Here is a 25,596-nt window from a genome sequence, read left to right on the forward strand (position 1 = left end):
ACAAATCGACCCCAAAACAGGGGCGCTGTTTCACCTGCAGTTACAAAAATAGAAAAGAGCGTTTTCATCTATTCTAAAATAGGAGATCGTCCCCCTAAAAATCCTCTGATGGTCGAAAAACTGGAGCGCAGATCCCGTTGAATCATTAACTGAAGTCCTTAGTAGGAGATCGGTTCCTATTTTTCTGTTGTGGTTGATGTCTTCGTGGTGTTTGATCCTTTACTTTTCACCTTCGCTTTCTGTTTGAAATCTTTAACAATTTCACAATCGTAGCCTACAAATGAGTCAACTGTCCTTTGATAAAGGAAATTCTACCACCCATAAATGATGGATGCGAAGTGTTGATATAGTCCATCTCCATGGCAATAAGATTTTCAATCATACTCTCCGCAGAAGCTAGACCTTCCTGTAAAAAGATCCATACACTTCTTACATTTAAACAGGAAACCGTTGTAGCTCGACTGTTTCACATTGATGAGTTATCTTTACCAACTCATCATAAATAAAACGAGCACATTGAAGGCTTGGATCTAATAAACGAAAAATGTGCCTTCTTACTAGAACTTCAAAAGGAACCTCGGGAACGAACAAAGAATTTTTTGGGCCAGTAGCATTTTGAATAGCCATTCGGATATCTTCATCAGTGATATCATCACAAGGATCAACTTCCTCTAAGCACTTAACAAAAATAGACTGAAATATATAATGAATCCTTACTCCTCCATACAACTCTGCTGTTGCCATCTCTTCACTTTTACCATCCACAATTGAATTAAATGTTTGGAATCTATGGTCTCGCCATAGGAAGAAAGTTCCTTCACAACACTAACCATTTGGCTATTTATTCGAGCTTTCAATTCTGGTAAGATTGCCTTGATATGCTGTACTAAAATCTGATTCAACTTCTTTGCTAACTGGGGAACACCGCATCGATCAGCTAAACTGTGATACACTGGCCGACTGCGGAAAAATTCTTCTTCATAAGCCAGTGCATCTCGAATGCTTTTGTTTGCAATAATATCCTCTTGACTGCGATTTACAATCCCTATATAGCCAAGTCGAAGGGGGACAACATTTCCAAGAAGGAAGTTACGAGCATCAGTTCCCCTGTCCATAATATCGAGCTTTGTTATCACACCGATGGTTCGAGATCCATCTGGGTCAGCCATTCTTGCCATCTGAAGCGCATCTGAATTTGACAAATCAGAGTTTGCAGGAGAAACAACTAGGATGATGCACGTCTCGTGCTTAATGCATGATAGAATCATTGTTCTGATTCTAGCCTCTATATCTGAAGGTTGATCACCCACTGGAACCCTTGTTATCCCAGGTAAGTTGACCAATGTTATATTGAGGACATTTGGAGAAAATATTTTTAACCTGATTTGCTTGTCAGATACACCCTTGTTTAACCCCACTTCCTTCTCTGTCTCAGCCTGGACTTTGTAGAGAGCAGAAGATCATCTTCTGCAGCACACAGCTCAAAGCTTAAAGTTGCAAAGCTGATTGATGCATGTTTGGAAGAGATTGCTCTTAATTTCAAGATTCACCATTTTTGCAGAAGCTATACCCGATTTTGTACGCCCAGTTCATGATGATTTGTACAGAGCGATTGATATATACCTTAAGGAACACCCTGAGCTTAGTAAAAGCAAAAGTATATGCCAGCTTCTAGATTGCAAGAAATTATCAATGGAGGCTTGTATGCATGCTGCTCAGAATGAACTCTTGCCTCAAAGACATATTACTCACAGTGTCACTACTAACAAGCACAAAATCACCTTGGATCACATTCCTCTGATCAATAAGACGCAGGGCATTCCCAGCGCTAACACAATCATTTGATTCAATAGCTGTGACAATGAAGTTTGTTTGGGATTTCCAGTGAGATCTCTCCAAATAGCTTGTAACTTGCTTTGCCTTGTTGATGATGTTTTGTTTTCTTCTGTTTGTGCTTTTGCAGAGATAGGAGCTGAGGAAGTTGCTGCCTTTTGAGGAGTTGGAGAATTTGATACATATTCTAAAAAACCACATTTAATGATTTCTTCTTCAAAATAGGGTTTTGAAGAAGAATCAATCTCACATTTGACATACAAGACGGAGTCTAACACCTTGAAAATATTTGAATTTTGAATCGAACAAAAGTTCCCAATCCCCTGGTTGAAACTTCTTCTCCTTGATATACTTATCATTCCATTTAGCCCTTTGCTACTGGACTAAACTGGTTCTTTGAACTGTATCTTGCCTGATTTCATGAAGCTCATTGAGTTGCTCCAATCCATGTTTCTGTGCTTCTGATAAATTCAGTCCCAATTGGACTGACATCTTGAAGGTTCTGATTTGAAACTCTATAGGGAACAGGACTTGCTTCCCATAAACAAGCTCATAGGGAGTATGTCCTGTTGTGTTCCTCCATGTAGTTCTGTAGGCCCATAAGGCTTCAGGAAGCCTTTCTGCCCAATCTCTTCTGTGTAGATGTATAGTATTAGTGAGAATTCCTTTAATCATCTTATTGGTAGATTCAACTTGACCATTTTCTTGTGGATGATAAGGAGTAGACTTTATGTTTTATCTTGTAATCTTCCACAAGCCTTTCCACCATTTTAATGTAAATTGAGATCCCTGATTTGTCAGAATTTCTCTTGGAACACCAAAACTAGTGAAGATTTCTTCAAAAAGAAAATTAACTACAGATTTTTCATTAGCAAAAGGTAATGCTTTAGCCTCTACCCATTTAGTGACATAATCAGTGCATACCAAAATATACTTCTTTTGTTTAGATGGAGGATTAATTGGTCCAACAAAATCCAAGGCCCATTTTTTCGAAAGGTTCAATGAGTACTTGAATTTTTAATGGAATTTCATCTGAATGAGCAGGTTTTCCTACCCTTTGGCAGCTATCACACCTTTTGATATATTCTTTGGCATCTCTGAAGATGGAGGGCCAACAATATCCTAAATGAAGGATTTTATAGGCTGTCCTCTTGTTAGCAAAGTTTCCACCAAAAGGTTCATCATGACATGCCTTAAGAATTTTAGGCATTCCATCTTCTCGAACACATCTTCTAATCATGAGATCTAGACATGTTTTATAAAATTCATTAGTAGTCCATGAGTAACTTGCACTTGTTTGAATGATTTTTCTTTTCTCCTTAGGAAACAAAGGTGGAGGTAATTTTCCTGTGACTAATTAATTGGAAATATATGCAAACCCAGGGGTCTGAGTAGTTACTGCAAAAATATATTCATAAGGAAATTTATCTTCAACTGGAGTGTCATCTTTGATATTTTGAATTCTAGACAAGAAATCAACAACTGTGTTTTGTTTTCCAGGTCTATATAGCATAGTGATGTTGAATTCTTGCAGGAGTAATAACCATCTTGTAAATATTCCATTAGTAATAGGTTTATTCATTAAGTACCTAATTGCAAAGTGATCCGTATGAAAAAAGGTTTCATAGCCTGTTATTTAATGTATGAACTTGTTGATAGCATGAACAACAACTAAGAATTCCTTTTCATTTACAGTGTAATTTAACTCAGTGGGGGTCAAATTCTTGCTTGTGTAATAGATGGCATAGGGGATCAAATATTTTTGTCCTAATATAACTCCCAAAGCTATATATGAAACATCTATTGAAATATGAAAAGGTAGTTTCCAATTTGGACCTCTTAAGATGGGTGCTTTAGAAATTTTTGCTTTTAAAGTCTCAAATGCCAACTGGCAATTAGGATTCCAATTGAATTCACAATCTTTGGTGAGTAATTTGAAGAGTGGGGATGCTAGTTTAATGAAATTTTATATAAACCTTCTATAGTATCCTGTGAATCTTAGAAAAATTCTAACATATTTTTGACAACTTGGAATTGATAGTTTAGAGATGACTTCAACTTTAGATTTATCAATTTTAATTCCATCTCCTGAAATGTGATGTCTTAAAACAATCCCTTCTGTAAACATCATAAAACATTTTTCATGGCTTAGTGAAAGGTTTGCTTCCTTACATATTTTAAGAACTTTTTTCAAATTTTCTAAAGCTTCTTCAAATGTATTCCCATAAACTGTAAATTCATCCATATACACTTCTACACAATCATGTATTAGATCAGAAAAAATTCCTAGTACTGCTCTTTGGATTGTTGCAGGTGCATTGCACAATCCAAAAGGAAGTACTTGGTAGGCATAAGTTTCCCATGGACAGGTGAATGTGGTTTTATCTTGATCTTCAGGTGCTACTTGAATTTGATTGTAACCACTAAAACCATCAAAAAATGAGAAATACTTCTTACCTGCTAATGTATCTAACACTTGATCTATAAAGGGAAAGGAAAATGATATTTTAGCATAGCTTTATTCAATTTTCGATAATCAGTACATACCCTCCATTTATCATTCTTTTTAGGCAAAATCACTAGAGGAGAAACCCACTGGCTGCTTGATATTGGGTAAATGAAGTTTATATTCAACAATTTTTGCAACTCCTCTTTCACAATTTCCCTAAGATTTGGATTCATCCTTCTTTGAGGTTTTCTGATAGGTTTACAATTTTCCTCAATGTAGATGTGGTGTATACAAGTCTTAGGACTAATTCCTTTCATGTCAATGTATTCCCATGCATATGCAAAAGAATATTGTTGTAATGTTTTGATTAGGTTTTCTTGTTGTAATTTTTCCAAGTTATTGTTTATGTTCAATGTTTTCCCTGGAAAGATTTCAACTGTAGAGCTACCAAATTCTTCCATAGAATAAAGAGACATCTGCCTAGATGACTAATATTCAATGTTGGATTTTTCTTGAAATTGATCATGTCCATATTTTGGAGATGATTCAAAGTTTTCCATTGTATTTAAGATTTGACTATCTTCACTAATGGTTGAAATAGTAAAGAGAGGCTGAATATCATTTTCATCATCAATCCATTCTTTGTCATCTATCTTTGTGATTGTTCTTGCTAGAGGATATAGAGTGAATTTCTTAGTTGAGTTACCATTAGAGATATACATATCACCAGATCTACAGCTAATGAAAGCATCAACTGTAGCCAGCCAAGGTCTTCCTAATATAAGTGGATGTCTTCCTAGATTGTTCTTAGGGGTTAAGATCATAAAATCAATAGGGTACTCCCAAAAGTCTAAGGACATTGAAATATCTTCTAACACACCATCTGGTTTGATTACAGATCTATCTGCCAATTGCAGTAATGTAGGTGTATAAAGAAGATTAGGAAGCTTGAGCTGTTCCATGGTTTGTTTGCTCATGATGTTTATTGCTGCTCCTAAATCAATCAATGTATTCAAAATTTCAACTCCATTGATATGTGTTTTTACAACTGGACTTCTTGGATCTACATATTTTTGTATGACAATTTTTCCCATCATTATGTCTAATATTTTTCCTGCCAGCTAAATTCTTTTTATTTCTTCCTGGTTCTTCATACTCAACTCCTTTGTTGTTTTAGCTAGAATTGGAATCTCCTTAATGGCTTGTAACAAAGGGATTTTGATACAGACATTTTTCAATTCATCTAGAAAATCATAATTAGGCAACATAATATGCTTTTCTACACCTTTATCAACTTGTAATCTTTCAGGAAAAGGAGGTGTAGAAGTAGATACTGGTGGTTGCTCTATGATAGGAGTTGAGTTTATTGGTTCTTTCTGTTTTTCATTTTCAATATTCTGGTTTTGAAGAGATGTTCCTTCAAAAATTTTATTTGGCTATAGAGAATCTTCCTCAGAATTGTCTTGTTCTTGAATAACTACAGAAAGTTTTTAAGGCAGGCAAGTATCTATCTCTAGGTGGGTAAATGGTAAATATAAAAGTAAAGGCACTAAATTTTCTTTTCTAATATCCTACCAGTTCTTAGTTGGACATCATTAAGATCTAGAGGAGTGATCATATAAGTTGAAAATTGTTGTCCTTCCACCATATAGGTATTCTGAGGATTTTTATTTTTTGGGTTTGGTAATGGTTGGGCAGGTAACTGATTTGGTCTCTGTGGGAATGGCAGTGAAAGTTGAGGATTTTGGTTTTGAAGTTGGGGCTGTTGATTTTGTTGAGGAATTTGTTGGGGAGGATAGTTTGGATATGATGGAGGATATTGATAGTATTGAGAGAATCTTCCATAGGGATTTTGCACTCCTTAAGCCCAAGGTTGAGATTGAGGCCAAGGTTGTTGCCAAGAATTCCAATTTGGTGGGGGATGAATATACATTTAGTTGTTAAAACCCTAGTTTTGTGGCCCCTGCCAAGGTATTCTAGAGACAAAGCAAAGATATTTTGTTGGATTTGAAACTGTTTCCTCTTGAAAAACAACCTTAAGACAAAAGGAAAACTTTTGGTCTCATGGTTTTCTGAACAAATCACACAAGTCTCTATGATTTTTGCATCCAAAGGGCATTCTCTTAAAGCATGCTTCTTTCTGCATTTGGAACAGAAAATAGCTAAAGCTCCAGCCTCATCTTTCTGCTTGTTTTGTAACTTAAGGGTTTCTATCTGTTCACTAAGGCTCCCTAGAATATCTATTTTAAATTCATCAAGCATGTTTCCAATTTCTGCCCTACTCACTGCTCCAGTTGTAGATTTATTCACTGTAGCAAGAGAAGGATCTCTTGGACCTTTCCCAGTTTTGGATTTTCCTCTTGAGAGATGAACACATAATTCTCCAATGTCATTTAATGGGAGTTGAGAGATATCTCCCTTCCCCATCATGTTAAGAATGTCTATCCACTCATCTCTAATGGCTTTTAATAAAAGAGATTTTAAAGTATCTTGATCTAAGGTTTCCATTTTTACTCTTTTTATGTTATAGTTGAATCTTTCAATTAAATCCTCTAAATTTTCATCCTCTCTTTGCATCATTTTAAACACTTCATCTTTGTGATTGATAGGCATGCAATAATCCAAATACCTGTCCAAAAATGCTTTCTTCATGTCATTCCATGTTCTAATAGACTGAGTGACCAATCCCATGAACCATTTTAAAGCAACTCCTTTCAATGTTGAAGGAAACAATTTGAGTTTTTGAGAGTCTTGTAAATAATCATAAGTTCTGCACAAGACTTCAAATTCAAATAAAAAGGTTTCAGGATCTTCACTTTTTAATCCATGAAAATTTGGGAGGACAGAAGGTGAGATATTTTTCATTGTGGCATCTGTTTCTTCATCAACTATAGGGAATCCAAAAGAATTATCAACTTCCCTATTTCCTCTACCTTCTCCATCATTTCCTCTACCTTCTCCATTATTTCCTCTACCTCTTCCTCCTCCAAATAGTGTAAATTCTCCATTCAGAACTCCCTCTCCTTCTTCTTCTCTTCTTGCCATTATAGATTCTTCAGGTTTAATATAAGATTCAAATTGTAAGGTTAATTTCTCTTCCTCTGGTTCCTCTATCAATGGTATGTGGAAGAAAGGTTCTACTTCTCCCTCTCCTCTAGGAATTTCTAATTATTTATCTAAAATATGTTCCCCTGTAGAGGTGGAAAAGGCTACTCCTTCTGTTGGAGATCCAATATTTTCTTCCTCTAGGACTACCTCAGTAGATGAAGTAGGAGATCCTCTTAATTGGATTTCTGACATTAGAACTTCAGGAAGTCTATGGATAGCGAAATGTGGAATATGAGTTTGAGATGGAGGTGTATCTATTCTTAGTCTTGGTGGAGTAAGTGGTGTTGTAGGAATTAAACTCCTGCCTCTAGCTATGAATAAACCCCTAGAGTCTCTTTCTCTACACATATCATTTTTTAGATGTAAGAGATGAGGTTACGTAATTACACTTCCCCGACAACGGCACCAAAATGTTTAGTCAATTTAGTGTCCTAAATTGCTTGCATAAATTATCAACCGAGGTTTGTAAATTGATGAAGTGTGCTGCAATATATGTGCTTAGTTAACCTTTCTCTTACTTCGCCATTTTGTCTTTTATGTTTTTTTTGGGGGGGTTTCTGTTCTTTGATGTCTAAAAATGTACAACCTAAAACTATGAGAAAATTTAAGTGAATCTAATGATTTTTAAAGGAAAGGAAATGTTCCTAAGTTAATATAATTTCCTAAAAATGGACCAAGAACTGTTGGCTAGTTAGAACCTAATAAAAACAGAGCATCTATTTTATCTTATCATTAGTCCTAACCCATGGATCTAATTCTTAAAACCAAGAATGAAATTGATGTAGAAGGTAACTCAGTAATTGCATTCATTAAACTTTCAACCATTCAATTTTGGAATATGATTAAATCAATCTCCTTGAAATGATTATTGGGAATATTAGTGATGAAACTAAGTGAGGATCTGAAAGCAAATGTTAGAAAATTATATATTACGGAGCAATGGAACACATAAAATATTGCAAAAATATAAACACAGAAAACACATAAAACAAGAGAGACATAGATATACGTGGTTCACCCAGTTTGGGCTACGTCCACCCCGAACAACCAGTCCTTCCTTTCTATTATCCAACAAAATGAAGAGACACAACCTACAGCAGATCCGCTGTAATATCCTCTATTTTCTCTCACAGTCTCACCTCTCTGCTTCTCGCTCGGAGAATACACATATATTACACAGATTCAATACAATGCCCTCATACAAAGAGAGGGGTTGCCTTCTAGGGCAAAAAAACCCTAAACTAAACATAAGTTCTACTGTCAGATCATCCGCTTAATGAACGACCTAGATTGACTAGAAATTACTATACTTTTACAAGGCAATTTTACATCTGTTTTTAGCTTCGGGGGCGCTGCCCCTGAAACCCCCTGCCAGGGGGGGGCTCCCCAAAGGTCGCAGCCGCCCCCCCCTGGACCCCCCCTGCAGCAATTATTTTATGAACTGGGGTCCACTATGGCGATACCTTTGAATACAGAAGATAATTAGGCTCCACACCCAACAACAAAAAGGTAAAAGCATGCAAAACTAACTGTAAAGAACTAATGTATTTTTTACTTTCTCCAAAATTCAAATGTGAAGCATTACCCTCTTGAAGTGCTCTGAAAGAAATCAATTATACCTTAGTTCCTAAGTTCCTAGGAAAATAACAATGCACTGAGTAAATTCAATCACTATATGAATTAGGCATTTAACCATTTAGTTTAGGATCATCATCATCATCTTGAAATGGCTTTTGAAAACATTCATTAACACAGTTAATTGATAATTATGTTATAAGAAAATGAATGACAAAACAGCGAGAAAACTAAGCAACAATGTATTCTTATTCCTTCAATCTTAATTCAGTTTGGAAACGGAGTCGTTTTTCTCCATGAAATATCTTAGAAGAACAAGGCTGCAGAGTTGTGATTTATCATTATGATATTGATTAAAAACAGAAACGAAATATCATCCTAATTTAGAAAACAGACTTGCTGAAAACAGAGTAATGGAACTTGAACTAAAAACAACAAATGAAAAACCTCCTTCAATGTAGGGGCCCTCTACAACTAATGTGGCTGGAATGCTAGCTAGTTAAGGATGCACTTTAAACGATCATTGGCAACACAAAGTTTGTATTATGAAAAAACAAAGTCTGAATACAAAGCAACAACAAAAAGCCTGAACTTAATGTAATTCATTCTAACTTCTGTAACCTCAAACTCGGTCCATGCAATCGATATTTGAAGGAAAATAACATAATTATTTATGAGACAAACTTTCTATAGGTGGTTAATTTGAATTAAATCAAACATGACTGTTTATGAGAAAAACTTGCTACAGGTGGCTAGTTCGAATTGCAATAGGACTGTTCAAAATTTTGATCAGCAACAGGTGGCTAATTCAAATTAAATTTGCAACAGAACTGTTAGACTCTTAATTAGCTACTAAAGAGAAAATCAAGAGTCCTACTGCTTCTGGATAATGTACTTTGACTCCATCTTTTACCATGACCTTAGGCTTGCTTTTCCATCGATCTGGACTGAGTGAATAGGATAGAATCCATGTGGAGATGATTCTAGAAATGCCCATGTGGCCCAATTATTTATTTGACACCTGGAACCTGCCAAACCATGAGAGTAGCTATGGAATCCATAGTTAGCTGCAGAATAGACTGCGTTCTGTAGCTAATTTTCAAAAATCTATTCAAATAGCAAGAACATGAAAATATAATATGGCGATCATTTTAATGCTTTCCTTAAGACAAAACCTAGAATTTATCATTGATTGGGTTTGTAATCTTATGATAAAGTGAGGGAGAAAGGTGAGAAAAAATGTCAAGGAAAGGGTAATTTTGAGGTTCAACAACCTTTGCTACATCATTTTGCTGCACCTTGCTCTTTTCTGCCCTAGAAAGTCTAGTCCTTTGCACCCCTTGACAATACTTGATCTAGTTTTTTTTCTTTCCTTCTAGGAGCACAATATTAAATATAATGTATAGTAATATGTGATTTCAGATCCACAATATGTGATCTTCGGTCCTATAGTAGCCCTCTGAGTCTTCTTTCCAATGCCATAGGTCTGACTCGATTTGGATTCTTCAAGGCAAAGTTATGCCCAATCTCTCACAATGACCTAATTATGGACTAGTTCAGTAGAGTGAACTTGTACGGCGTGCCACATGTCATTGTTTCCTCCTTTAGCTCTGAAATTGATATACAGAAAACTATATTCCATGCACTATCCACCACTTTTTACAGAATTCCAATCCGCTTCTCAGAGAGAGAGTTATGATGATTTTCCCAAGGTCACCTCTTTGAGATGAAATTCGGGAGCCTGCAAAAACCCTAACTTCCACAGATCATATCTCCGAAAATATAGCAAACCAAAATAGATAGAAAGATATTTTTGAGTAGAGTATCCCTATAGTGGCTATGAGACGAGAAACCATGAATGATGATGCCCAATGTGCCATGGAAGTTTAGGGTCATCCTTGGTGCTGCTTTGGTTGACATCAATGACAACCTCACATAATTTTTAGATCAACAATCTCCCCCTTTGGCATTGATGGCAACACAAGTACTCCCCCTGCGATCAGGGAACCTCTTCCTACTGCCTTCTCTCGCCCTTTAACATCAATGGAAAATCGTAACTCCCCCTGACACACAACCATCCTGCGGACCTGTACACACTTCCACTCCCCCTTTATTTTCTAAATAAGGAAAATCTAATGAGAACTTGGGAGAATCCCAAGCTTTTGGTGAAGATATTCAAATGCTTCACAAGGTAAAGGTTTAGTGAAGATATCAGCAATTTGTTCTTTTGTACCAACATATTCAAGTTTGATATTCTTTTCAGCGACTTGTTCTCTAACAAAATGATATTTGATCAGAATGTGTTTTGTTTTTGAATGCATGACAGGATTCTTGGAGATGCTAATGGCACTGGTGTTATCACAGAAGATGGGAATAGGCTCACTGAATTGTACTTGAAGATCTTGCAAAGTTTGTTTCATCCAAAGGACTTGAGTACAACAAGCTGCCGCTGCAATGTATTCTGCTTCCGCTGTAGATAACGAGATTGAGGTTTGCTTTTTGCTCAACCATGATACGAGACAACCACCTAGATAGAATGCTGCTCCACTAGTACTCTTACGATCATCAATGATTCCTACCCAATCTGCATCTGTAAAGGCTTGAATAATGAGATTTTTTCCCTTGGGATACCAAAAGCCATATTTTGTTGTGCCCTTTAGATATCAAAGAATTCTTTTGACGAAAATGATATGTGATTCTTTTGGTGCTGCTTGGAATCCTGCTACTTTTCCAACTTCTTGCATAACATCTAGTTATGAGGTTGTTACATATAGAAGACTGCCAATATTAGATCTGTACAACCTTTGATCCACATCCTTAGATGAGTCTTTTATGCTCAATTTGCAACCTGTTACCATCAGAGTAAGGATGGGTTTGCAATCTTCCATTTTGAATTTCTTGAGCATTTCCTTGATGTACTTGGCTTGACATATAAATATTCCTTTCTCTTGCTGAGATATTTGAAGCCCTAAGAAGTATATCAACTCACCAAGTAAAGGCATCTCGAACTCACTTTGCATCTTTGTAGCAAAGTTCTTACTTAGTCGATCATCATTGCTACCAAAGATTATATCATCCACATATACCTCAACGATTGTTAAATTATCTTTATCTATTTGTATGTAAATATTTCTATCAACAGTACCTTTCTTGAACCCTTGTTGACGTAGATATCCATCAATATGAGCATACCATGCTCTGGGAGCCTGCTTGAGACCATACATAGCCTTCTTTAACCTGCAAACATAATCTTCTTTTTCTGATAGTAGAAAACCTTCAGGTTGTTCGATGTAAACTTCTTCTTCTAATTTGCCATTCAGAAATGCTGACTTAACATCCATTTGGTAGACTTTTATTTTTCTTGAACATGCATAGGCGAGAAACATCTGGATGGCTTCCATTCTGGCAACTGGTGAAAATGTTTCTTCAAAATTGATTCCTTCAACCTGTGCATATCCTTTGCAGAATAATCTTGCCTTGTTCTTGGTAACTTGTAATCCTTCAACTGTTTTTCTCCCCCTGAACCTTTAATGAAACTACCATCTTGTTCAAACTACCTTCTTGTCAATCGTAGACTTGTGCCATATACTGCTGCATAGACTCCTCCTGTACAAACATTAAGGATTCAACAAGCCAGATTGTTCAAAATATTGAGTCACCTAACAAGCCATCTTAACTTGAGTCATTATCTGAAGCAACTGCTAATTCCTCATGACCTTTTGCTTTTACAAATCTTGAAAGAATAAATGTTGAAACCTTGTTATTTGCTTTGTCTTCCTGTACCTGTTTCCTTTTCCATACCTTCTTATTCTTGCAATATCGAGCCATGTGCCCATAGTTATGACACTTGAAGCATTCAATATTATCCATAGGCGGTTCCATTTGACATCTGCAAACGCGAGCGCTATGGCCATAGTTATGGAATTTGAAACATTCAATATTAGGCCCATATAACACGTATTTTGTTCTGAAAAATCATCGTGGAATTTGTCTCATGATCGTGTAAACTTGCTTCTGTGGTTTTGTAGATAATGATTGTACCTGTAAAAAACTTCAGAATCCCTAGCCATATGTCCATAGTTAGGACATATAAGCAATAACCATTAAATAAATGAACATACCTGGAAGATTTTTCATTCTTCTTTGGAGGCGGTGTTGTAGTTTGTTGTGGTCCTTTGTTCTTGATTGCTTTGGTATTGTTCTTTGGAGTTGCAACATTCTTCTTTGGCTTTTCACTTTGATCAACTTCCTTCTTATAATCATCCTGCGAAGCTGTGGAGCTTGTACCTTCATCAACTAGAGCTTTACCATCTTTAATTGCCTTCATTTTTGCTTCTTCATCTGTCTTATCTTGTAAGTGTTCTTTTTGCGATCCCTTGAGTTTGTTGATATCATGATGGGTTGCATCAAGTTCTTCTTGATTTTGAGCAAGATCTTCTCGAAACCATCTTTTCAAGATCTTCCTTCTTTTTTCTGCCTCCTCAACCTGTAGCTTGAGAAGAGTGGTCTTCTCTAATTCTCTATTGAGAACCTATATCTGTTCCTTCTGCTTCTCATTTTCAATCCTGAGCTTGTGTATTTCTATTGAAGATGTTTCTAATTCCTTTTTCTTTTGGTCAATAACGGATATGTATCTTTGATCAGATTCCTTCCTTTCAATTTCTACTTCTTGCATCTATTGTGTGATCCTGCTAATCTCTGTAAATGCTGTGTCGAGTTCTTGTTGCTTCTATTGGAATTGTCTCTTGAGGTCTCGTGTCACTATATTATTGATTTCTTCCAATGCCCTTGAGCTGTTGGCATAGTTTTGGACAATGTTTCCCTTCTTCACTTCCTTACGCAGTGAGACTACTTCGGCTTCTAATGCCTCCCTTTCTCGGTGTTGGGACTCAGAATTGACCAATTTTGACCTTATATTTTTGCCATAATATTATCCTTTTTCAGTCATAGGATGAAAGCTTTTGATTTTATAATGACTTAATCACCCCAAGGTACGAAGTAACTCTCCGCATATCTATATGTTTAACTGTTCATTGCATATTCATGAATATCTTTATATTTATCTGTGGAAAAGTCAATTAAGTTGCCAAATAATTGCTGGGTTGTTTAAAGACTGCAAGAATTATAATTATAGTTGCTGAAAAACCAGAAACAACAACTACGCAGTTGCTGCAACACCAGGAGCAGCAACTACGCAGTTGCCACAGCCAGCAACGACAACCATCTAAAAGCAGGAGAACGCTATTTTTGCACCAACTGGAAATAACAAACGGAAACTATCCAGAGATTGCCAGAATTCCACGATGACGCGGCATAGTCAGCAAACTACCCAAAAAGAGCAAAACACAGTTACGATTGCTCAAGTATCAGGAACAATACGGGTTTTCTAAGTTAGCAACCATGGGGAAACAGCGAAGGATAATACAAGGATCCCAAGAGCACGGGCAAAGTTCAGGCACCAACTGTGTAACAGAAATAAACTCAAGAAAGAATACATTGTTGCACTGTTATAACAGCATTTTGTAATTCTTATTTTTGGCTAACTGAATGAACCGTGATAATCTATTGTAATAGATGTCTCCTCTATAAAGAGGAGACATCTACATTAGAGAAGGGATGATAATTTTGTAAGGGGAATTTTAAAGACGAACAGCAAAGTCTGAACTCTTATTGTACTAAATCTCTTGGCAGATGAATAGAAAATTGTTCTGAGTCTTTAATTCAACAGTTGTGTTATGGGGAATCTTGTGAGAGGGACTGGGCCCACCTTCCTCACAAGATTCACCCATTTACTTTTCTGTCAAGTGTGTAAGTGTGTTTGGCGATTTCTTTATGCTGGTACTCTGTTTTGGATTCTGTAAGAATTACCTTTGGTAGTTTCCTTTTTGTTGGCACTCTGTTTCGTTAATCGTTTGAAGCTGTACTTCACCGGTGAATTAGACTTTTAGTGTGTATTAGCAATCTGGTTACAGGGGCAGGTGCTGAACGTCCTTGTTTGGAGGATAGGGTCCTGATCCTCTGATAACAGAGCATCCATCACTTTTCTTCTCGGATTTATTAACTGTTTTTATTTTATCTTTACAGTACACTGTTATGACATAACGTGAGAACTACGCATACTACAGCTTTTTAATGCTTTTAGAGTTAAAGTACATACAGTACGCAGTGGCCTTTGAAATAAAAAGACTTTCCCATGTTGACAATTTAATGTGGTACTTGATTGTTAATTAATAAACAATTCAACTAACCAACATTTTGGCGCCGTTGCCGGGGAAGGCAACTAGAGATTTCTAAAGGCATTAATGATTTCTTTTTGAGAATAACAGGTGCATGAGAGGACGCAAGAAACCTAATTTCACAGGCGGCAAAGGCGGAGGAGGAAGAAAAAGTTATATCGACGAAATCATCTCAAAGGCTGAAACATCACAGAGGACAAGTTCCCGGAGACCTCAGATCCAGTATTCCTCACAAACAGATCAACAGATGGAGGAAGTACTAGGACCTGAAAGGAAGCTGGAAGTACCAGAATACACCGAGGAACTGGTAGAAGAACCTGAAGAAACAGAAGACACAGAAGATAAAGCAAGTGATTCAGGAAAAAGACCAATGGAGGATAACAGAACAGAAGGAAGAGGGGAAAATTCGCTCTCTACCCTGGAATTTCCTATTGGGGAGCTCCCAAGAGGAACAACTCCTATGAAAAACATTCCACTCTCAGCATTACCCAACTTTCATGGGTTATCCTCTGAAGACCCGGATGAATTCCTCTTTGAATTCGACATACTATGTAGAAGTTATGATTATGTGAGCCCTAATAAAAAACTAAAACTATTTCCAGCAACACTGAAAGGGAATGCGTTAAGATGGTTTATGAGCCTAGGAGCTCAGGCACTCACTACCTGGGATCAGATGAAAGAGAGCTTTCTGGCTAAATATCAAGATCACTGCCGGACAAGAGAAAGGAAGGAAGAATTGTTTAAAATGGTTCAAAAAGAGGACGAGAATTTGGAAGATTTTGTGGAAAGATTACAGTATAATCTGCAGTGGTCTGACCATCCTAATATGAGTAAAGATATTCTAAAGACTATATTCCTGAAAGGGGTACGAGATGACTGCTTGGACATGTTAAACATGCTGGGAAAAGGGGACATTTCCAAAGAACCATTTGATGAAATTATCAATCTCTGCATGAGATGTTCAAGGGGAGCAGTAAGCAGATCAAAAAGCAGAGACAATGTATATTCAAGAGTTCAGAAGTCAGCAAGTGGAGGAGCGACAAGGGCTGAAATAGGTAATTTATTAGAAGAATTTAAAACTGAGATGTTAAGCTCTTTTGTTTCACAAATTGATGCTCTGCAGGTAAAGAAGAAACAGGCAGAAGCAGAAGCTGCCCTAGCTATTTTTTGTTCCAAATGCAGAGAAAAGTACCCACTCAGGGAATGCCCGCTAGATAAGGTACCAATCTGCACAATCTGCGAAAAGGACCATGAGACCTAGCAATGCCCCTCTCTGCCTGGAATTAAAGCAGCATTGCAATCAACTGAAGAAGAGGTTGAAGCAGTGTACCTGATGACACAGAGGAGGCAATGGCCACAAAGACAAGGTATGAATTCTAACATAGCATTTAATCGTTGGAATAATCATTCTCCTTTTCAAACAAATTACCCACCCATGAACCAAATGCAGTACCCACCCTTTAACACAATGAGTTTTCCACCTATGCAACAACCAAATCTCCCTTTTCCTGATCCTACTATATGGAATCCTTGGGCTCCCCAGCAACCATATTTCAACCAATGGAACCCAGGCTGGGCAGCCCAGTAGATGCCATTTCCTCAACAACAACAGTCTCTTTCTTTACCATCTAATACTCCTCCAAATAACCAGGCAATTAGACTGCAACTGCCTGTGCAACCCAACCCCAACCCAAATAATAATAAAGCTTTGCAAGTAATTGATATTCAAAATTAGCCTGTCTTCCCCATGCAATGTAACGATATCCATCTTCGTTCAGGGAGAATTGTTGAACCCATCATTGATGACATCACTGAATCTGATAAGGAGGAAGTTAGAAAAGAAAAACCTACTAAAAAAAATGCTGAAACAGTCGAATCGACATCTAACAACATTGATCAGATAGCAGATCCACCGTTCCCTAAACGATTGGCTCTCACTAAAACACTAGAGCAACCTGCTTTTAACCTTTTAGGTGAACTGCAGAATTTATACGTTAAAATTCCACTGTTGCAAGCGCTAAGAGATGTTCCCATTTATGCTAGGACTGTTAGAGATATCTGCATAAAAAAACCTGGAAGAAAAGCTAAGGACCCCCTCACAGTTCATGTGATGGGAGAGCTGACTGCTTTAATGACAGAGAAAGATCCTCCTGTGAAATATGGTGACCCTGGTCACCCTACAGTAACAGTGCAGGTTGGAAAAACCCTTGTCTCTAAAGTTCTAGTAGACTTAGGAGCTGCAATAAATATTATGACATTGGAAACAACACAATTGCTTCAGTTGAAAAACTTTATTAGGGAAACACCAACCATCCTAGAACTGGCTGATCGCTCTACAATTAAACCTGAGGGGGTCATTGAAGACTTAATAATTTCTGTAGAATCCTGGAATTACCCGGCCGACTTTGTGGTGTTACAAACTAAAACAAAGTTGGGGGGTCATCCGCTGATTCTGGGAAGACCTTGGCTGGCTACAGCAGATGCTTTCATTAGCTGTAGATCAGGATCAATGACCATCTCCAATGGACAAGAAACAAAACAGCTTACCCTTTATCCTCATGCTACACCCATGATTAATAATGACAACTCTATATGGGTGGATTATGAGGATGAAGAAACCCAACCTATACTAACTATCAGACAAGCTTTAACCTTCAAAGATTCTACCGAAGATGAATTAATCAGCAGCTTCATTTCTGAACCTTCTTCGGTCAACCCAGAAATGTACAATCATTTTTCTGCAATCTTGGAATCTGAAACTCAGCAGAACCTGGAAGATAAGAATTTATTTCAGTCAGCAGTAGGCAGCCCCTCCAAAAGCACAACAATAGAAATTGAGCCTGGCAAAACATTAAATATAAATCCTAATTTAAGTGACAATGAAAAACAACAATTAATAAAGTTACTCCAAGAAAACAAAGAAGCATTTGCATGGGACTATACAGACATGAAAGGGATCTCCCCTGAACTGTGCACTCACCGGATTTATATCAAAGAAGGATCCCGGCCAGTCTGTCAACCCCAGCGGCGAATGAATCCTAATCTAAGGGAAATTGTGAAGGAGGAACTTCAGAAACTCTTGAATGCAGGATTTATATACCCTATATCTGATAGTGAGTGGGTTTCCCCACTTGTAATTGTACCCAAGAAAAATGGTAAATGGAGAGTATGTGTGGATTATAGAGCACTGAATAAAGCCACTCAGAAAGACCATTTCCCTTTACCATTCATCGATCAGGTATTGGATAATCTGGCAGGTAAGAAGTTCTTTTCATTCTTGGACGGGTTCAGTGGATATAATCAGATTAAGATTGCACCCCAAGACCAGGACAAGACCACGTTTACTAGCCCTTGGGGGACCTTTGCTTACAGGGTACTTCCATTTGGGCTATGTAATGCTCCAGCAACATTTCAAAGAGCAGTGATAGGGATTTTTTCTGATATGTTAAATGATTCATTAGAAATATTTATGGATGACTTTACCCCTTATGGAGTGACTTTTGAGGATGCACTGCAGAATCTTGAAAAAGTACTTAAGCGGTGTATAGAAGCACACCTTGCATTAAGCACTGAAAAGTTCCATATGATGATGAATTGGGGTATTTTATTGGGTCACTTTGTCTCATTCCTTGGAATTCAAGTCGATCCAGCTAAAATACAGGTAATTCAGACTCTCCCTATCCCCAAAACACAAACTGATGTAAGAAGCTTTTTAGGACATGCTGGATACTACAGAAGATTTATTAAGAATTTTTCCAAAATAGCTTCTCCTTTATTTGTGTTATTAACAAAGAATGTTGAATTTAAGTGGACTGATGATTGTGAAAAAGCCTTTAATGAACTTAAACATCAGTTGTCTGCAGCTCCCATTTTGAGAGGACCTGATTGGGCACTACCCTTTCATATATCCTCTGATGCCTCAGACACTGCAATTGGAGCTGTCTTGGGTCAGGAAGAAAATAATCTTCCCTATGCCATTTATTTTATTAGTAAGAACATGACACCAGCTGAATTAAATTATACAGTCACCGAGAAGGAATTCTTAGCAGTTATTTATGCAATAAATAAATTTCGACACTATATTACTGGCTACACTACTTTTGTGCATACTGATCACTCGGCCATTAAATATTTGATGAATAAATTAGTTACAAATGCCCGAGTCACCAGATGGTTGTTATTATTGCAAGAATTTGACATCACAATTGTGGATAGGCCAGGAAAAGAAAATGTAGTTGCTGATTTCCTTTCTCGATTAAAAACTGATGAAAATGCTCCAGTAGATGATTATTTTCCTGATGAATATTTATTTTCAGTATCTGCTCACTCACCTTGGTATGCAGACATTTCCAATTATCTAGTTGCAGGAAAATTACCATCACACCTATCACACAGGGAAAGAAGAAATATCATTCAGCAAAGTGCTAGGTACAACTGGATAAGCGGGTGTCTTTTCCATACAGGAATTGATCAGGAAATCCGAAGGTGCATTGGTGAAGATGAAATTTATGATGTACTAAAATCTTGTCATGATGGCCCTTGTGGAGGACATTTTGCAGATAAAAGAACAGCACACAAGGTACTTAGAATGGGTTATTATTGGCCATCACTCTTTAAAGATGCTAGAAAATATGTCAAGGCCTGTGATAGCTGTCAAAGAATGGGCCAGCCTAATCACAGGGATGAAATGCCTCTCAATCCCCAGGTAATTCTTGAACCTTTTGAGAAATGGGCATTAGACTTCATAGGTCCCATTAATCCCCCATCCAATCAAAGACTGTACATATTAGTATGCACAGATTACATGACTAAATGGGTAGAAGCTAAGGCACTCATTAAAGCTAATGAAGAAGCAGTACTAACATTTTTATTTGAAGAAATCTTCGTTAGATTTGGACTGCCCAGAGAATTAGTCACAGATGGAGGACCTCCTTTCAACTCTCATGGCTTCAAAAATACGCTTCAAAAATATCATATTAAGCACAAAATGACTACACCTTACCACCCCCAAGCAAATGGGCAGGTAGAAAGCACCAATAAAGTCATAGAAGCCATCTTAACAAAAACAATAAAGGAAAATAGAAGGGACTGGTTTCAAAGGTTGCCCGAGGCATTGTGGGCCTATAGAACTACTTGGAGGAATACCACAGGTTTTTCACCCTATGAATTAGTTTTTGGAAAGAATGCTATTTTCCCTCTAGAGTTTGAGATCAAAACTTTAAGAACTGCTTTAGCTGTTAACCTTGATTTGACTGATACATAGACAACCAGGTTACAACAACTTCAAGAATTGGACAAGAAAAGACTGGATGCCATCCATCAGACAACCATGATACAACAATAGAGGAGCAGATGGCATGACAGAACCATAAAGCAAAAGCAGTTTCAGAAAGGTGACTGGGCTCTACTCTATGATTCCCGTTTTGATAATTTCCAAGGTAAGTTAAGAACAAGGTGTTTAGGGCCTTATGAAGTGGATGTTGTTTTTCCAAATGGGACAGTTAGACCTTTAACAATTGATAGAAGCAGAACACCGCTACTAGTGAATGGCTATCGACTTCGGTTATATCAGAGGCCTGTTTCTAAAGAAGATTTTAAAGCCACTTGCATGGCAATTAAACAATATTCTTTTCCGGGGGAACTTGTTGTCCCTCAAAGCACTTAAATCTTTGTTTAATTATGCATTTTTTTTTAGATTAGATATTCTTTTTATTTAATTACTAATAATCCCTGCCAAGGGTTACCATATTATGTTTTAGTATTTTGCAGATTTGAAGCTGTGGGAAATAGCTGAGAATGAAAATCTTTAAAGGAATAACTTTGCGAATTTGGAATTCCTGTTGCTGCAACACCAACCCCCGTTGCTGCAACACGAACCCCCGTTGCTGCAACACCGATCCCCGTTACTACAACATCTTTTCCCAATGACGTAACATCATTCCCAGTGGCTGCAACACCAACTCCCGTTGCTGCAACACCACTTCCCGATCCCATAATACCTTTTTAGCAATCCTCTCATTTACAAAAACACTAGTCTTATCACCTCAGCTCCCAAGAAGCGAGTTTTTATGAAATACACCACTTTTTGTGATGATCACAACCCTTCACTATCACTTCCCGTCATTATTATTAGAAATCGCCGGTATTCCCATGCTCCTAGACTTGTGGTAATCATTATGATCCAGCAAAAGATAAGACAAGACTTTTTGACGCAACGACCCAAAAAGGTAAAACATAAAGGTACGCATGATTATGTATGGACATTAAATAATAGTTAATGCGGAGAAGCTGATAGGACTACCAAATAATTGTACTTCCAATCATATCACTTACGCGTAGGGGGGGGATTATCAAAGCACTCTCATAATTACATACTATGCCAACTGCCGCCGTCCTTAACTCTCTCGGCAATATGTAAAAGTCACATTATCACGGCATGTTACTATTTGCAACGGTTTACACTGAACTGAATTCGGAAGCTCGGCTCTGAACTGTGAAATTCACTGAGATAACAGCTATGGGAGGAAACCTCATTACACATGAACCTGGCACAACAACACTTCTTGAGCTCTATCCCGAGGTTTATCAGATCTTTCTGCAAGCGGGATGGATAGATTACTTCCGGAGACTTCCAGACTTCGACGAGCAGCAAGTCCTCAAATTTGCATGCAATTTAACAGAGGGATTCTCTGTTGTTTAAGGTGTCGAAATCCCAGTTACGGAGGAAGTCATAGCCCAAGTCACCGGGCTACCAGCTAATGGCATACGATGGTTCAGTAGAAAGCACTTGATCCTTAATGTGCAGCAGGATTTTCTTCAACCTGGCGAGCAGGTGGAACCGAAGGGCAGAGGTGTAGCACTGCAGTCATTGCCTCAACCATGGCCGAAAGTCGCTGAATTTGTAAAACAATACCTGACGTGTGAAGGACGGTACTAGGTAATTTACCAGCACAATTTCGTCTTGTTGAATCATTTGAGAAATCGTCAGTTGATAAACATGCCATATTATTTATTGGGATGTCTTAAAAATATGTCACGTTATACTGTTAATGCAAAGCGTCCGCTTCTTTCCCTAAAACACCACCGCCTAGCTCAATTGCTGATAAATAGAGGCCTTGCTTTAAATAACCCTCCACCTCCCATTAATCCCCATCAAGAGGCAGAAATTCCCCAGCCAGAACATGAAATTCCTCAGCAAGACGAAGAAATCCCTCAGCAAACAGAGGACATTCCTGAGCAAGTACCCGAAGAAATCTCTCAGCAAACAGAGAATATTCCCGAGAAAACACTTGAAGAAACCCCTCAGCACGCAGACGACATCCCAGAGCAAATTCCCAAAGAAGTCCCCCAGCAAACACCCCCGCAAGTTGCTGAAAATGAACAAGCAGCAGTAGAAATACCCGTAGAAACAACCCCATCCCCTGATAGAACTAATCCATCCATTCCCATACTGGGTATTTCTACCGATGACTCGGAGGATAACATCCCTATCACCTTGCTCAAACGAAAAATGCAGAGGAAAATAGAAACCCCACCAAAAAGAAGAAGAACTAGGGCTTCGGCTAAAGCAGTTGCTATTTCTGCCACTATCCCTAAGAAAGCCAGCCGGAAAAGAAAAATGACTGAATTCCCTGCCTCTCTACCAAAGCAAAGGACTCGGTCGTCTGCAATAGTTGAATCTCCTAGCCATACCCCTCCCAGTTCACCGCCCATCACCCTGAAAACTCGCATTGCCACCAGTCCTCGAAACTCCTCTCCCTCACCCTCGGAGGCTGAGATGCAGAGTGTTCACAGTTTCGTGACATCATATTTTGAGGCAGCTGACACACAAGAACCAGCTGCCGACACCCAAGGTAATATTGGCCAAGACGCTGCAACACAAGGAACAACCACTACCCCAGGTGACACACAAGAACCACCTGTTAAGGGTATAAGGGATCAAACCAATGATGAAGCACAACCTCTGCCTCCACTGGAACCTGCTACTCCACAAGCTCAGCCCACCATATCGGCTCTGCAGGAAGAAATTGAATTTTTAAAAGCTCAAATTCAGGACTACCAGGAGGAAATTATAAGGGTCAAGGAAGCCTATCAAAATGAATTTAGCCTGCATATTTTAGCACGAGTAGCATCTGCAGCAGAGAAGAGTAAGGACAATGAATATGTGTGCACCGGTTGTGGTGAACTATATACTCAAGCAGGATACAAGATAGTGGCAGAATCAATGAATGAAGACCCTGCGGTTGCGGTTGAAACAAAAGAACCTGTTGCTACGCAGATGGAAACACCACAACCCTCCGCTCGGAAAGAGGAACCTGTTGTCACACAAGAACCAACAGGTTCTCCAGAAAAGGTGCAGGAGCAGACAAAGGAACCTGTTGTCACACAAGAACCAACAGGCTCTCCAGAAAGGGTGCAGGAGCAGACAAAAGAACTTACTGACACACAAGAACCAGTAAGCCCTCCAGAAACTGCACCAGAGCAAACAGAAGAACTTACTGTCACACAAGAACCAGTAAGCTCTCCAGAAACTGCACCAGAGCAAACAGAAGAACTTACTGTCACACAAGAACCAGTAAGCTCTCCAGAAACTGCACCATAGCAAACGGAAGAACTTACTGCTACACAAGAACCAGTAAGCTCCCCAGAAAATATGCAGGAGGTAACATAAAATAAAGAGGAGGAAAAGTCACCATGGCCTACCCAAATTGCCATAAAACAAGAAGAAAAAGAAGCTACAACAGAGGATGAGGAAAAAGGCATACTCTCACCCCGGCCTACCCAAGAAGAAGAAATGGTTACGGAAGAAAACAAAGAAGAAAACAGGGACTCACCCAAGCTTATTCAGACTGCCATAGAGAAAGAAGAAAATGAAGAAGAAAATATAGACTCATCCCGGCCTACTCCAATAATCACAGAACATACTACCCTTGTTGATGCCTTTACACAAATAGAACTTCCTTCTGTTAGTGATGCATGCACAGAAACAGACAGTTTTCAGGAACTAAAAGGAAAGTGGTGGAGAGAATATGAGCTGTCACAAGGCAAAGCATTCCAACAGCAAAAGGGGACCTGGTTTAATTATGCATATAAGAACTGGGAAGCACTTGAGCAGTGTAGAGCTCAGTACAAAGAGATTAAGGAGCTAAAGGCCAGATTGTCTCAGATGTTTGAATTATTTCAAAGAATACTTGCCACGAGGAAACCCTCTTTCAATTATGCAACATTTTTGAGGGAAAGACTCACATTCTTATAGATGAAGGCTGTTAGAGAAGGTAGACCTCACCAGGTGGTTACATCAGAGCAGTTTATGCAAACCTTTGCAGAGGCACCGAAAAATGATCAAAATTTGTTATGCGAGCTCTATCTCCATAATGAAGCCATGTCCGAAGAAAGAAATATGAATATGATACCTGTAGTTGGTGACATACAGCTGAGAGCCTTTATCTCCTTTTTAGCTAACCAACTTACATGGAAGAACGCCTTTGCCTCAACTCAACATAATGAACAGAATTGTCTTCTGTGGATTAGAGCTGAATCGCAGAACGCAGCCATCTTCATTGCACAACACCTAAGAATGGTAAGTGATCCTGAAATGAAGGACCACGTCAGGCAACTGCATGCAGTGGTCCTGAGAGACTGTCAGCATTATGTGAAGACTAAGGCATCCTTGGTTGTCAAGGCAAATAAACTGTTTTGGAAAAACTGCCCCAAGGAGAGGCAGGAATATCACCCTTATAATCCACCTAATTTGTAGGTAGCACTCTCAAGGGTACCTCATTATGTTAAATGCATGCAACACTGTGATGAAAATTGGATGGGTTACAGATTTAAATTTCCACTTTTATGGCTATCTGGTGAACAATACAAGGGCCAGTTTGGATTATCCAACAGGGAAGAAGCAGCAACATGGAGGCAAATACAGACTGTTTGTGGGTTCAGGAAGAAGTTTTATGCCACTTCCTATAACTATTGTCTCAGTAATCTACATTGTTCATCCCAGTACTACGACTTAGACTCAGAGTAGGCATTGCATAGGGACATGCAATCTCTTCAGTTAGGGGGGATGTTGGGACTCAGAATTGACCAATTTTGACCTTATATTTTTGCCATAATATTATCCTTTTTCAGTCATAGGATGAAATCTTTTGATTGTATAATGACTTAATCACCCCAAGGTACGAAGTAACTCTCCGCATATCTATATGTTTAACTGTTCATTGCATATTCATGAATATCTTTATATTTATCTGTGGAAAAGTCAATTAAGTTGCCAAATAATTGCTGGGCTGTTTAAAGACTGCAGGAATTATAATTATAGTTGCTGAAACACCAGAAACAACAACTACGCAGTTGCTGCAACACCAGGAGCAGCAACTACGCAGTTGCCACAGC

At 38.2% G+C, this 25,596-nt stretch overlaps 1 pseudogene; it reads right to left on the reverse strand.

Moving 5' to 3' along the window:
• Positions 1 to 274: 274 nt before the first annotated feature.
• LOC149192455 (dynamin-related protein 3A pseudogene) lies at positions 275 to 21,195 on the reverse strand (annotated as a pseudogene).
• Between the last annotated feature and the right edge of the window lie 4,401 nt (positions 21,196 to 25,596).

The sequence above is a fragment of the Pinus tabuliformis genome, chromosome 2_2 (assembly GCF_031772625.1).
Source record: "Pinus tabuliformis cultivar Carrire ecotype Pingquan chromosome 2_2, CPIR1, whole genome shotgun sequence".
NCBI lineage: Eukaryota > Viridiplantae > Streptophyta > Pinopsida > Pinales > Pinaceae > Pinus > Pinus tabuliformis.